Below are 15586 nucleotides of genomic sequence, written 5' to 3'. Positions count from 1 at the left end.
TAACTGAAAATTAGTTATATTCATTCGAGGGAAACCACGGAAAATCCTGGATTAGTTTGTCCGGCACTTGGGATCGAACACGGATCTCCTGAACGCTAGTCCAGTGCGTTTGCATTGAGCCATCTCGTTCGATTGCGAATTATCATGTTAAGATAAAGTGAATATATTGTTTGTCCTTCAGGATCTTTTTACTGATGCGGATAAAGTATTGCCAGTAAAATTACATATACTACTCTAACAACCCATCTCATTGCTGTAAAAACCTTAATAGTTTCTTAAATACATGATAAAAGCCACAATCCTTTCTTACATTGTAAAAACCACCATCCTTGCTTATTTACATACTGAAAACCACCATCCTTTCTTACATACATAGTAACAATACTATCCTTTCTTACATATATACTAAAAATCACCGTCTTTTATTACCTGGTAAAAACCATCATTCTTTCTTACATAAGTAGCCTACATGGTAAGAACCACTATCCTTTCTTATATACATGACAAAACCACCGTCCTTTCTTACCTGGTAAAAATCATAATTCTTTCTTACATAAGTAGCCTACATAGTAAGAACCACCATCCTTTCTTATATACATGATAAAACCACCATCCTTTCTTACCTGGTAAAAATCATCATTCTTTCTTACATAAGTAGCCTACATAGTAAGAACCACTATCCTTTCTTATATACATGATAAAACCACCGTCCTTTCTTTAAAAACCACCGTCCTTTCTTTAAAAGCCACCGTCCTTTCTTTAAAAACCACCGTCCTTTCTTGAATACATAGTAAAGACCGTAATTCTTTCTTACATACCACATAGTAAAAAGTACCATTCTTTCTTACATACATGATGAAAACCACCATCCTTTCTTACATGCATGATAAAAGCCTCCATCTTTTTTTTTACATGCATGTTAAAAACTAACATTCTTTCTTACATAATTCTTACATGGTAAAATCCACTGTTGTTATGAGTATATACGCGGTAAAAACCACCTACCTTTCTTACATATTTGTTAAATGAATACAAAAATAACTTTGACGATGAATCCGTTATCACTTTTTTAACTGGTTTATTTTACGATGCTTTATCAACTACGATGGTTGTCTGGCGCCTGATTGAAATGAAGGTGATAGTGCCAGCGAAATGAGTCTAGGGTCCAGCGCCGAAAGTTGTCTGTCATCAGCTCTTAATGAGTTGAGGGAAAAACCCGGAAAAAACCTCAATCAGGTGACTTGTACCAACCAGGATATGAAATCACTTTTTATATTGGTATCCTTAATAAGGGAGAATATCTTATTGTGTAAAATGCACACTCTCGAGGAAACTCCAATAATTACGTAGCCTATAACTGAAGACGTTAATGATACAATAAAATGTAGGTTAATTGGTTTCTCTCGGAAATTCTTGTTTCGAAGAAAGAAAAATAATTGCTAACAGGAGCAATAACCTTGTCCTGTGACGTGTTCGTACTTAAAAGTGACATCATCTCTCGACGTTGCACTTTATATACAGTATTTGCTGACATTTGTAATTGCGAAGGCTGATGTGAGAGACGAGGCAGGAAGCATCTGGCCGCTGGTTCCTTCCGTCAGTCTACGATTGCGTAACAAACATGGCGCCCATTACTAACTAAAAGTGTTATCGATATAAACACAAGGGCAAATGCCAGATCGTTACTTATTTTCGGAGTCTTAATACAACTTGATTAAGTCAAACCAGAAGAAAACTATTTAGAGAATAGTTATGTTGGTGCGTGTGCGGAATTCAGTGATATTTGCGTTTGTGGTGTTAGTGGTAGAATTGCGTTATAGTTGTCAAGTGCCTCTGGAACAGCCGAATGATACGGAATCTTACGAGGTTTCTGTGCAACATATGGGTAGCTACCGTGTGCCCCTTGATGAGGAGCCCACTACCACCACAGACAGTTCCCGTAACTTCTTGGACGCTCCTGTTAGACCGCGGTGTCCTCAAGGTGAACGGTACCACAAGCCTTCCGGAAGATGCAAGAAAGTGTTTACGAACAGATCCGGTAGAAATGTAGACTACGACGATCTGGATGAAGGATTCGTAGACTCTTAGCCACTTTGCAACTGGCGTATCTGAGGTATGTTGTAAATTAATTTTACTGACTCTCGAGCTAGGCCTATAGGAAGATTCGGTTTACCTTTTACTTAGATCACTGATAGTTTATACCGCCTAGTCAATTGTCATTTGTAACGATATGACAATACGAAAGGATTGCATGTTTACATTTAAATAATAGGTTACGCTCTTGGTTCCACTATTACTTTTTTTAGAATAGAGTTAAATAGGGTGGAGCAGGTTAAGTTAGATTACATCAATGTTTAACTATCTACCGACTAAGAAACATAAAAATTCTCATTAATTCATTCTGCGTAGAAGTTCGTTATGAATGATTACGTACAAGGAAAAAATCAAGATCTGCCAACATAAAGGGAAAGAATGCCAGGGAGTCATATCCATCGATCAACTATACCTTAGTCATTCAACGGATGCTCACAAAGAGTCCTTGAAAATCCTACGATGGATAAGGCGTCTGTAGCGTTAGTTTTCTCGAAATACTTTGATACTACACGACGTCTCATGCTACATTACACTTTATCGGTGTATCATTTATTAATACTCTATGTAGTTGTAAAGAACGTAAACCATAATTAACTTCAAAGTTTAGGTCTTATTGCTTGTTTCAATTACATAAGTGTGTTGTACGAAGTTCAGCATGATTTAAGTCTTCCACAGCGTTCATTCATTCATTGCAATGCAGGTTTTCTTCGGGTATTCCGGTATCCATGAAACATCCAAACATTTCTCTATCATCATCATCATCATCATCATCATCATCATCATCATCATCATCATCATCATCATCATCATCATCATTGTATTGCATTGTATTTATTAACATTCCATGGTATTCATACATCGCTTACAGCTAGAATATGGAACAAGTCAAAAAACTTTAATGTGATTTTTCCAATTTAACACATTGTCGATTTTTAAGCCAAGAAATTTGGTTGTTGTTGTTTCTAATAGGGATCTATTGTTAATCATCATCATCATCATCATCATCATCATCATCATCATCATCATCATCATCATCATCATGTCATTACGAGGTGTCATGTAAGCCCACAATCTGTAGTGCTCTCTGGAGTCTGACGAACTTGAATGGGCTACGCTTCTCGACACTAGCGACATCTGTGAACTAGGATAGTAAATAAATAAATGACGAATATATATATATATATATATATATACACACACCTTTCAGAGGAAATACATGCCATTATATGTAGCTCTGTGTGCAATTTACATCCTGTTTTTATTACCTGGGTTGTTTGCGTGTGCAGATTACATATCCAAAATCGTTGTGTGCAAATTACACGTGTGTAAATTACCATCTTTTAGGTCATATACCTGAAATGTGTGTGCAGTTTACCGCCCCCGACTGAAAGTTACCCAATATTTACTCATATTGGGTTCAGGGAAAACCCCGAAAAAAATCTCAACCAGGTAACTTTCCCCAACCGGAATTCGAACCCGGGTCACCTGATTTCGCGGTCAGACGCGCTAACCGTTACTCCACAGGTGTGGACTAAATGATGACTGAAGAAAGAAAGAAAGAAATATATATATATATATATATATATATATATATATATATATATATATATAAACAAATGAACAAAGAAACAAACAAGAAACAAATAAATAAATTATATATGTACTTATACAGTGTATGTGTGTGTGTATATATATATATATATATATATATATATATATATATATATATATATATATATACACTGTATAAGTACATAGGCCTACGCACACTGTATGTGTGAAATAATTCCAAGTTTCACAGTTATTATCGGCTCTAGCATCTAAGTAGGCCTATTTACAAGAAATCCATCTACCATAAGTTTTTCAGACAAGAAATTCCCTTCTTCGTTACTTCTAACCCAAATACTATATCCGATAATTTATATTAATAAAAGAGAAGGAAATGCAGATACTTTTATGGAAAAGACTCTCATTGAGATGAAGAAAGGACGAATTTATTTATTGGATTCGCTATTATATCGTGAAGAATACCTTTTGATAACGAATCAAACAGATAAATTCCTTTTGTTTGTCTTTCCCGATGTTGCAGCCGATGAATAACTCCGATACTTTATAGGCTACACATATTATGGCATGATGCAAGAACTTCGTGTATTTCGTCCCAACTATGTCTTTAGAGGCGTTGAATAATGCATAATGGTAATGTAGCATGTAGCGGAGACTTCTTGAACTTCGTATCGCGCTAAAAATGTTGTATTTGCTCATCAATTTGTATCTCGAATAAATACATATTCAGCCTACATCATTGTATAGTGACAGGAAATATAGAAATAAAAAATTGCAGTTGAAAGTGTTTCATAAGCAATAATATTGTAATTATTTATTAAATATCCACTTTAAACTACATAGGCCTTTCAACGTTAATGTTATGTTTTATTTAACGACGCTCGCAATTGCCGAGGTTATATCAGCGTCGCCGGTATGCCGGAATTTTGTCCCACAGGAGTTCTTTTACATGCCAGTAAATCTACTGACATGAGCCTGGCCCGGGATCGAACCCGCAACCTCGGGCATAGAAGGCCAGCGCTATACCAACTACGCCAACCAGCTCGACAGGCCTTTCGATATGTACAGTGGGGAAATAACGGGAAAAGAATAGCAGAGAAAACCTTCCTATCTGGAGAAAATCTGACACATAGGCCTAGTAGTTAGCCTACTATACTGGGAATATCACAGTTTTAGACAGTAATCGAACTCAGGTACCATTGAAAAGAAGATGGAAACTAGGTGCCTGTTTATACTCCGGTCTTGGAAAACATATAGGCCTATAGGTTATCTCCATTTGCTTGGCATATTTGGTCATACCTGTTTTTGACACCCATATATGTGGCAGTCAAATTACGAAGGAAGAATTCCCGAATCACGTTCTCATAAAACAGCCATAAAACAACATTCTTGTAAAAAATGTTTTCTTTGGAAACAGTATGCTGTTAGTAAGTTTCGTGCAGTAATGTGGTGCGGAGTGTTTATTATTATCGTGGTGGTGATTGTGGTGATGAAAGTGCCGTTAGAGACTTGTGCATATATCACCACAGTCCCCAAAATCAACAGACCTTGTGACACAGGCTTCAGACATGCTAATGATGGACGGTGTAAATTAGTTTACAGCTCTCCGAGAGGATGATTAGACATTGTCATGGTAATTAATTAGTGAATTCTTATCAGAAAGAGGATAAAGGCACACATATCCTTTCGAGGAAATATGTAACATATTCTAAGTTTGGAGTATCATGTTTCTTTTCGAAATTTATTTGAATAGACTAATTTTGTTTTTGTCCTTATTGACCTACGAAACCATAGTAACCATCGGGGTAGCTCAGTCGGTAAGGCGCTCCCCTACCGATCCGGAGTTGCACTCGGGCGCGGGTTCAATTCCCGCTTGGGCTGAATACCTGGTTTGGTTTTTTCCGGGGTTCTACCCAACCGTAACGAGAATGTCAGGTAATCTAGTCACCCATGAGGCATTTGTTATGTGTCGATTGTCAATTAAAACAGTGAGATTATTTGGCACAAGTTACCTGATTTTGATTTTTTCCCTCCATCCATTAAGAGCAAATGCTGGGTAACTTTCGGCGCTGGACCCTGGACTCATTTCGCCAGCATTATATCTTCATCTCCCTCAGACGCTAGATAGTCATAGCAGTTGATAAAACGTCGTAAAATAACAAATTAAAAACAGTGAGATTAGCTGCCGGCATAGCTCAGGCGGTAGCGCGTTTGCCTCCTGATTCAGCGTTGCGCTCGGGCTTGAATTCCATAGTAGTTTTGGGGCTGATTACTTCGTTAGACTTTTTCTGAGGTTTTCCCAACTGTAAGGCGGATGTCAGGTAATCACATGTCGAATTCTCGGCCTCATCTCGCCAAACACCATCTCGCTACCACCAATTTCATTGGCGCTAAATAACCTAGTAATTGATACAACTTCGTTAAACCATCGACTAAAAAATTCTGCGCTCTATCAGGAATACACTGGCACGTAGAATACATAATCCAGTTTCGGGAATGAAATTAGGTTGTGTTGGTTTGAATGTTTTAATCTTGTTTCGGTTTAGAAGTGGGGAGTATGGGTCTATGATAAGATGGACAAGTAGTATATTTTCTCTTCATATGAAGTGATATTACGGAATTAGCCCCAGATCATAACATATTTTTCACTATAGTTCACTCAAAGTATACCGTACGTCTCTAACATTGCAGAACGCGCAATTAAAAAAATCAATCACAGTATATTTACCTTCGACATTGTTCTAAAATTCGCTATGTTGCAAGCTAATTTTCTTTGTAGACAGGGAGATATGTATTTGCTGCCAAAAGAAATCGAGATTAGGACTATGTCGTTACGTAAACCGTTGAAGAATGACTGTGTTACCACATCGTAGTTTACACCACATCCGAGAATGAGTGATTCTGTAATCAGAGAGTTCCATGATCAATCTAATGACGTCTATAAACCATTCCAGGAAAGCGTGGTTTCCTTCGACTCATATCTTAGGACTCCGAGACGGATTTCCTTTCGTGCTGTTGTGTTGCTCTCATTCTCAAAACTATTATTTAAAAAAAATGGATATTTAAAACCATAAGAACGTTAAAGTGATTGAAAATAACTTTATGTACATACATTCATTAAGGATTCTATTCTGAATGGATTGTTCCATAGTTTGCGTGTTATAGTCACCTTAAATTACCCCATTTTACATTTTCACTTTTATAGTGATATAGTTTTTAATATGAATTCTTTGTGAAAGGTTTTTCGCTGTACAAAAACTGAATTGAAAAGAAATATTTAATGTGCACTTTTGTGTTGAGAATACACAAGCAATTATATTAGGACACAAACGGCAAACCGACGCTGTAAAACACCTTGACATTTCCCCCGTCAAAGTAAGTACAGTGCATATCTCTTTCAGTACTTAAGTAAAAAATCTTGGCATTCACATTGATAATAATCTCATTTGGGACATGCAAATCACAGAAACCTGCAGAAAAGTAGGTATATTCTATTGTCCATGTGCTAAAAAGGATAAATGTTCATCTCCCCTCTTGCTTAAAAACGTCCCTTGTGCAGACACTTGTAGTTCCCTAGTTTGACTATGCTGACATTTTACTGACTAACCTCTCCAGAGACAACAAAACGAAACTTCAACGTGCTCATAATTTGTGTGTACGTTTTGTAAGCAATGTTCGTAAATATGATCATATTACCCCATCCCTGGGAGCAATAGGTTGGCTTAAACTAGATAAGAAAAGAAATTTACATTCACTCCTCTTTCTCTTCGAAATCTTGAACTCTTCTATTCCTTCGTACCTGTCGTCTCGCTTCACTTACCTTTCTTCCCACCATAATCTGAACACACGCTCTCGTCATGAAACAATACTAACAATACCATCCCATCGCACCTCCTCATACTCATCCTCTTTCACAATAGCCCTGCCAAGACTCTGGAATTCGCTATCTGCTAGCATCAGGGACTGTCGAAATAAAATTGAATTCAAACGCAAACTTACTAGGCACTTGGTCAGTAATTGATTTCTTGCAAATAGTTTCCTTAATCTATCACAAAATGTTTCAATATCCAGTAATTTCATCACTATACAATTTTGTTATTGTAGATTTAATTTGTAATTCAGTAAATATAAAATGTTATTTGTTTTTCTATGACAAATTATCTAGCTTTAATTAGTCAGGTAATCTTTTCGTACTTTGATTTTAATTGTAATTGTAATTGTAAATTTAATACTAATTGTAATTTTATTTGTAATTGTAATTGTAAATTTAATACTAATTGTAATTTTATTCTTCATATTATGGTTGGAATCTCCTGGTAGAGGAGCAGAGAAGGCCTGACGGCCTTATCTCTACCAGGTTAAATAAATAAATAGTAGTACTAATATTATATCTGTTGCTTTGAAAGTTTTCAAAGTCATAAATTAATCCAAGACTATTAAAGGGTACAGTTTAAAAGTAACAGACTGGATTATTAAAATAATTAATATATCAAAGGTTAAATAAATATTTATGTAACTTGTGTTTAAAGTGAAACTCTTTTTGCACTAGTGGAAAGATTCTCAGAACAACCCATAGGACAGTGTTGAAATTACACGAGTGTAAAAAAAAGTCTACTCCACATATAAGTTTCATCCTATCATATATATATAACAGATAACTCATCGCTATGTTAAAATCGGCAGCACTTCGAAGAGAACAACCGCCAGGATCGCCACCATTCCGCCGTAAACGAACACGAGATGGCAGTACAGTCGCTAATGCAATTAAAATGGGAATTATGACGTGACTCCTAATGTAACAACTAGATGGCAGCGTAGTAAACCTGACAAAAGTTGTTAACCTCAAACCGACCTATCTGGGTATGTATGATCTAGGGTTTCATACATTTATTACCATAATTAGAATACACACTTTCTAGAAAATTTTATAATAAAAACATACCTTATGATGCCCATAAAGAGCAGTATCTGTAATGCGTTACAGTAAGCCTAGATCATGGATAGATTTTTAACATTAAAAGTAAAAGCACTCTATTTCTATAGTGACAAGTTAGTAATATATAATAAACAGACTACTAAATGTGCGATAATAAGTAGTATATTACGATACAAGGTTAGGAAGTGATTTTTACAAAATCGAGGAAAAGTTTGAAAAAGAAGCAGAGCATGTTTTGTATTGCACTTCATAAACGTTTTTTTGCACGATCATATTTTTAAAATTGCAAATACAGTATATTTTGCATTGAAAATTTAGAACAATATCATTCCAAGGCCTTCGCAAAACTATACTTTAATGGTAGCTAAGTAACAATAAGTGCACTGTAATGGGTCTATTTCAGTATAGTTTTATGCTATGAAGAATGGTTTCTCTAGCAACAAGTTTCTGTTTGGGAATTCTGACTTTCAAGGCCTAACAACAATAGCTGTAAATGCAAAAAAAAAAAAAAAAAAAAGAAAAAACCACGATCGTGCAAAATATTTATTTTTGACGCCACTTTATTTTTTCAGTAGGGATGTTTAAAAAATAAAGTTGCATACCAAGTGAAACAACCATACGAATAAAATAATATTGTAATAATTTTTAGTATGTGTGCCGTAGATAATTTTAGTAGACAGTCGTCTTTCAATAAAGTCATTTTAGTATTAAATTAATTTATTAACAACTCTTATTAATTAATTCTGTACCGGTACGCACTATACTTCAAGCGGTACACTATGTTTTAGTAAGAAGTTAAATAAAATGTCCACATACCATATTAAGAGGCCCTACCAACCCGACTCTTTCGTATTTAATATTCAATTATGATTTCCCAACTAACACTCTATATGCATTTCTGGATTCACCCATACATGCTACATGCCATCTCAAACGTCTGGATTTAATGTTCCTAATTATGTCAGGTGAAGAATATAATGCGTGCAGTTCTGCGTTGTGTAACTTTTTCCATTCTCTTGTAACCTCATCGCTCTTAGCCACAAATATTTTTCTAAGCACCTTATTCTCGAACATCCTTAACTCTGTTCCTCTCTCAAAAAGGGGGAGTCCAAATTTCACAACCATACATAACAACCGGTAATATAACTGTTTTATAAATTCTAATCTAATAGAAGATAATAATAAAGGTTACACAGAAGTTATTCGGAGGAGAATGACATCCATGGCTCTTCGTATGATGACATGTCTTCTTCGTCCGAAGAAATAGTTGCGTCCTTTTCATGGGTCTTAAATGTATGTTTAGCTGAAAGATGCATTTATAGTATTTCCTTCAGGAATAGGCGAAAAAGAAATGGCCATCCTACCTCATTATCTCGTGGCTTAGTTGCCTCATAAGTGATGTCTAATTGGTGTTAAAACCTGTCTTCGGACAGTTTACTAAAAAACAAGCAATCTTCAAGAATGGTGTTGATTTTTTTTGGTGCTGGTCTTATTCCGGTTATGAGAAGATCCGAATAAGAATTTAACTAATCGAATCTGAGTACAGTTTTCAGAACATGGGAGGAGTGTTAGTAGGAGGAAGAAGAACAAAGTGCGTAAGATTTGCTGATGATATTGCATTGTTAACAGAAGAGGAAATTATATTAAAGGATATGCTACTGCAGCTAATGACAGCTGTGAGCAGTATGGGATGAAGATAAATGCAAATAAGACGAAGACCATGGCCATAGGAAGAAAAGTAAAGAAGATAAACTTGCGAATTCTAAATGAGGCAGTAGAGCAAGTGAACAGCTCCAAATAGCCTCTTGGAGTGTAATATAAGCAGTAACATGAGTTGCTGCCAGGAAATCAAAAGAAGGATAGCTATGGGGAAGAAACCTTTCAATAGAAAAAGGAGCATCTTCTGCTGACCTCTGGAAAAAGAACTAAGGGAGAGACTAGTGAAGTGCTTTGTATGGAGTGAAGCATTGTATGGGGCAGAAATATGGATATTACGACGAAGTGAAGAGAAGCGAATAGAAGCATTTGAAATGTGGATATGAAGAAGATGGAGCGTGTGAAGTGGACAGACAGAATAAGAAATTAAGCTGAGTTGGAGATAGTGGGTGAAGAAAGAATGCTGCTGAAACTGATCAGGAAGAGGAAAAGGAATTGGTTGGGTAACTGGCTGAGAAGAAACTGCCTACTGAAGGCTGCACTGGAAGGAATGGTGAACGGGAGAAGAGGTCGGGGTAGAAGAAGTTATCAGATGACAGACGACATTAAGATATATGGATCATATGAGGAAACAAAGAGGAAGGTAGAAAATAGGAAAGACTAGAGAAAGCAGGGTTTGCAGTGAAAGACCTGCCCTTGAGCAGAACACTAAATGAAATGAATATGAGTACATTGGCTCCAATTCGCTGTTATTATTTTTATTTTTCTAGAGTTAAAACATTTATATTTTTATTGATGTAAAAGAAAATATCGGGATGCTCCCTGAAATATAACAAATAACTTCGACTTAATTTTAAAACTGGCACAAAAATTGCTAACAAATGAACTTCTTTAATGGAACTGTAACTGTTTAAAAATTATTGTGGTTTTGATTAAAATGCTTTACGTATATTCTCACTTACTTTCTTCAGCACAGTTAATAGCTTTAGTAAAAGTATCTCTTTCCGAAACAGGAAATTCATCTTGATTATACACGATCACATAGAACACCGAGAACAGGCACTTGCATTATCAGAGACGGCAGAATTACGACTGACTTGAGTGCTGTGCTGATAACACGGGGTGGTGTGTGATTTCCTGACTATTAAATATCTCATGTAGTAATTCATTTCTACCTGAGACAATTTTGACGAAATTGACTTTTGGCCGATAGATTGAGCAAATACCCCACCTTGCGTCGAGTAGGTTTTTTTTAGTAGGTTATTTTACGACGCTTTAACAACATCTTAGGTTATTTAGCGTCTGAGTGAGATGAAGGTGATAATGCCGGTAAAATGAGTCCGGGATCCAGCACCGAAAGTTACCCAGCATTTGCTCATATTGGGTTGAGGGAAAACCCCAGAAAAAACCTCAACCAGGTAACTTCTCCCAACCGGGAATCGAACCCAGGCCACCTGGTTTCGCGGCCAGACGCGCTAACCGTTACTCCACAGGTGTGGACCCGTGCGTCGAATCCGATAGAAATCACCGGACTACTTGGGACTGAAGTTCGTCTAAAAGATATGTATGTATGTATGTCTTCCCACTCTTTCAAAAGCATTAGAACATATTGTACATGGACAACTTATGAACTATCTCGACGAACACAAACTCCTTGATGACTATCAATCGGGTTTTAGACATGGACACAGCACTTCTACAGCCCTACTTAAAGTGACTGAGGACATCCGTGAAGCTATGGATAGGGGTGAAGTAACGGCACTAACTCTTCTCGATTTCAGCAATGCCTTTGGTTCTGTTGATATCGACTTGCTTCTTGCAAAGATGAAGGCTTTGCACCTGTCAGACAATACCTTGAGCTGGATGGACTCCTACCTACGTGACCGCCAACAGTGTGTTTCACTTGATAATCAATTCTCCCAATGGAGATGCACAAAGGCGGGAGTGCCGCAGGGCTCCGTATTAGGACCACTACTTTTCTCTATCTACATTAATGACGTATCAAAGAACTTACAGTATTGCCGATATCACCTCTATGCCGACGACCTACAACTTTACATACATTCCAGACCCAATACGATCAATGAATCGATTGACAAGTTAAATTGTGACCTAGCCACTGTCTCCACTTGGGCGGCCAATTTCGGACTCGCACTTAATCCAAGTAAGACTCAAGCCATAATTATTGGACATAAGCGTTTAGTTAACTCCCTTAATAACAGTAATCTTTCAGTTGTTACCCTTAACAACACGCTAATCCCTTATTCATCTGTCGTAAAAAATCTTGGCTTCTTTTTTGATAATAATCTAAGTTGGAATTTTCAAGTTAAAGAAACGATAAAAAAAATCTGTTCCTCCATTCACTGTTTGAGTCGCTTGAGAAACTTCTTGCCCCAGCAACTGAAACTTACCCTAGTGCAAACCCTAGTAACGCCGCACTTCGATTATTGTGACGTTTTGTTAAGTGACCTAAGTTCTGAATTGTCAGTCAAGTTACAGCGAGCTCAGAATATGTGCGTCAGATACGTGTGCAACATCCGACGGTATGATCACATATCACCATCCTTCGCAAGTCTCTCGTGGCTCCGACTTAAAGAACGTAGAACTTTACACTCTTTGTCTTTACTCTTTCGAATTCTGCACACTTCAACACCAAATTACCTTTCGTCTCGTTTCTCTTATCTATACTCTAACCACGACGTAAATACCAGATCACTTATCTGTGGCACGCTAAGTATACCTCTTCATAGAACATCTTGTTATTCATCATCTTTTACAATATCCACCTCGCGTCAATGGAATTCCTTGTCACAAAGTATTAGGGGCTGCAAGACAATAAACACCTTTAAGAACAGCTTAAAAGATAACCTTATTAGCATTTCACTCCAATCATACTGATTTAAACTATCACTGACTACATTGTTACTTTTTTCTTTAGACATCATCCTGATTGTGCTGTATTTTAATTGTCTCGTAATAATCTCTTTCTATTACCTAATATTATTTGAAATATATTAACATTCTATGTATTTTAGTTTAATTCTGCTACACAGTTTATTTCAGTGTTTAATTAATAGTTCATAGTATTTTGTTGTTTAATTTGTAAATAACTTTTGTATACATGTAACTCTCATCTAAATCAAATTGTTGGATTCTTTGTAAGTTCATGCATATGTATATACACTTTTTGCTGGTTGAGTGGAAGAGAAGGCCTTACGGCCTTAACTCTGCCAGCTAAAATAAATCATTATTATTTATTTATTATTTATGTATGTATGTATGTATGTATGTATGTATGTATGTATGTATGTATGTATGTATGTATGTATGTATGTATGTATGTATGTATGTGTGTATGTATGTATTTTTTTTATTGAACAACATGCTCCATTACAGAGTAATAGTACATGTTTTAGATTTTCCGTTTTCTACGATAAATATACATTTGGATACATTGATATTACCTAAACAAGATAGAGAATTAATACAAATACATATATATATATATATGGCTTAACCTAAATAAAAAGAAAAGAAAGTATATATACATGATTGGAATATATTGCAATTGTGAGTTTTTTAAACAAATTGGTAATTTTATAAAAGTTGAATGTTAAATATGTGTAACCTAGCAATAAATGCATTCCTACAATTGTTCAAAATCTATTGAATTAATGAAGGTAATAAATGAATGTAATAATGTATGTATGTATGTATGTATGTATGTATGTATGTATGTATGTATGATGTATATATGAAGTCTATATACAACAGCATGCTCCACCACTAGTTCCTGCAGTACTACATGCCTTGGTTTACATTTGACAATACGAATATATCTATATACAATATTAACATGTGATGAATACTTCCTTGCTTACATTTAACGTTATATACTCACTAATCCTGAGCTATCTAGTTATTATTCCTATTTACATTTCATTGAAATATACTGTTCATTGATTATAACATTGACTTAGCCTAACAAGTTATGGTTCTTATTTGCACTTACTTAAATTATAATTGTTCGTTACTCATCCTAACAAGATGTGATTCCTATTTACACTTATAACACTGACTAATCCTGACAAGTTGTTATTAACATTTACACTCATTTAAATAATATTACAATCCTCTTACGTTATTTCTATTTACACTTACATCACTAATTCTAACAAGTTGTGATTCCTATTTTATGTCTTTGTTATGTCTTTTATTGTAGTTTTCCTAAGTCTATACTATTCGCAAATTTGATTAATTGTTTTGTATACTTATTAGCTAATTTGTCTTTGTCTATGGGCCACCTTTCACCACTCCTATGTATAAAATTTGCTAGAGTTTTTCTTTCATTTTTAAATTTGATGCAGTCATATATTACATGGTCCACTGTTTGTTCGCCTACACCGCATACACACATAGCACTGTCCTTGATTTTGAAACGATGGAAATAGGCATTTATATTCCCGTGTCCAGTCACAAGCGTTGTCAAGTTGGAAGACATCGGTATTTTCTTCTTTAATCTGACGCTGACCTTCGGGAAGAATGATTTCGTCAAATTTCCTTTGGTGGTTGACTCCCATTCCCTTTCCCATATTTCCTCGCTTATGGTTGCCAGTTGTTTCTTCACGGCACTTATTGGAATCCTGTCGTAACTCGTCTGTAGATCACCGTCTCTCGCTGCTTGCTTCGCCAGGCGATCCGCTAACTCGTTGCCGTAGATCCCAGCATGCGCTTTAACCCAACTGAATTTCACTGTCCAGTTGTCTTCTTCTACAGATTTAATCTTATTTCGAATTTCTTCAATTAAATATTTGTGATTTTTTTTGTTCTTTAGGGAATCTAACGTGATTTTGCTGTCAGTGTAGATTGCCACTTTACGCTCGTCAATCGGCACTTCTCTGATGTTGAGACCTTTTAAGCTGTCCAATGCTTTCATAATTGCAAGTTGCTCAGCTTGATTATTTGAACATTTTTTGTACAACTTGAATTTCAGTTGGTGTGTTAATGCCTGATTTCTGAACATGGCTATTCCTGATCCAACTCCTTCATCACTTTTGCTTCCATCTGTGTATATTTCGTATGTGTATTCTTCGCCTTGTCTTGTTTCGTGAATTTCTACTGATTTTGCAGGGTGTGTCCAATTTTTGTAATTAACTATCTGGTCAACATTATGAGTTTCGTAATTATTACTTCCTTTTACTTGGTGGATAATCGCAATTTCTTTTAGTTTTAGATGTACAGGAGTCAGTCCCGTCAGAATGCAGAGAGCTTCATAGGACGCAGTACGATATGCCTTTGCCATCCGTAAGCTTATTAGTCTCTGTACCTGTTTAA

At 36.0% G+C, this 15586-nt stretch overlaps 1 protein-coding gene across 9 annotated transcripts in view; it reads left to right on the top strand.

Moving 5' to 3' along the window:
• Positions 1 to 15586, top strand: part of LOC138706473 (splicing factor 3A subunit 2-like) — a 128688-nt gene that overhangs the window by 98984 nt on the left and 14118 nt on the right. The window lies entirely within an intron of this gene.

This window comes from Periplaneta americana, chromosome 9 (genome assembly GCF_040183065.1).
Source record: "Periplaneta americana isolate PAMFEO1 chromosome 9, P.americana_PAMFEO1_priV1, whole genome shotgun sequence".
Classification (NCBI taxonomy): Eukaryota; Metazoa; Arthropoda; class Insecta; order Blattodea; family Blattidae; genus Periplaneta; species Periplaneta americana.
Note: the sequence above shows the minus strand (reverse complement) of the source record. Positions and strands in the feature narration are given on the sequence as shown.